Source organism: Penaeus monodon, chromosome 13 (assembly GCF_015228065.2).
Source record: "Penaeus monodon isolate SGIC_2016 chromosome 13, NSTDA_Pmon_1, whole genome shotgun sequence".
In the NCBI taxonomy this organism is placed as follows: domain Eukaryota; kingdom Metazoa; phylum Arthropoda; class Malacostraca; order Decapoda; family Penaeidae; genus Penaeus; species Penaeus monodon.
Window position 1 is genome coordinate 20,516,964 of NC_051398.1, and position 980 is coordinate 20,517,943.

At 41.4% G+C, this 980-nt stretch overlaps 1 pseudogene; it reads right to left on the reverse strand.

Moving 5' to 3' along the window:
• Positions 1–257: 257 nt before the first annotated feature.
• LOC119579885 overlaps positions 258–980 on the reverse strand; it is a 2,883-nt pseudogene continuing 2,160 nt past the window's right edge.

Below are 980 nucleotides of genomic sequence, written 5' to 3' on the forward strand. Positions count from 1 at the left end.
TTTGCAAAGATGTGACTGAGTGTCCAGTTGCACTCTGAAGTCGCCTCACGTGCCCAGACGGATCTCATTATCTTATCGCCAAGGCAGAATTCGGAACAGCCACAACAAAGCCTCCAACCACAGGTGCCCCCTGACCCTCGGCCACGTACCCGCCCGCGCCAATCTGCACTTCCGAAGGCGTGGGACGGAGGAGGCGATGAAGACGGCAAAGGAACCACAAACGCTACAGGTCTGTCCTCTCCTGGCGTCATCGTTGACTAGCTGGCCTCACACTCGGCCGCCCAAGCGAGGGGGTGAGCGCCAGACTTGTCACTTAAGGTGCTGAGCCCCTTCTGCTGCGGCTTCGCGGGCCCTGGAATGTTCTCACAGAAGGTGCTCGGCTGTCAGCCCGAGAAGGGAAGATCAGCGACTATATGACATGTATTTCTTATAATGGTTCATTCATTTATCTACCTCTCTGTTTGTTTATAACGTACATTGCTGCTCTCTTTTGTCTGTGTTCTGTTCTTTTGATCTTTTATTTATCACATCTAAATATATGATTCTGATTTTAGCGTCATCCGCTAAAGATGTACAAAATTTATTTTATTGATTATTACCCACTGTAGGCAATGATATAAATTGTACTGATGCAAATTGAAATGATAATATCTCTAATCATATTCTCATTTATAATGATCAGTGGCAATGATAGTAACTGAAGTCACATGGTCATCCTCACTATGGCAAAGACGATAATGATAAGGTCGACAATAACAGTGATGGCAACAACTCCCGTTAAAAAGTACCGTTAAGAGTGCTGATATTAGGAGTGGTGTTTAAAGTAACGATTATAATCATAATGCCGATGATTATATCACGAATTGAAATAACATTATAATAGAGGTAATAGCAAAAGCAGTAGTAATAACATTAGAAGTATTAAAAATAGTAGTAGTTGTGATATTATTATTATTATTATTATTATTATTATTATTATT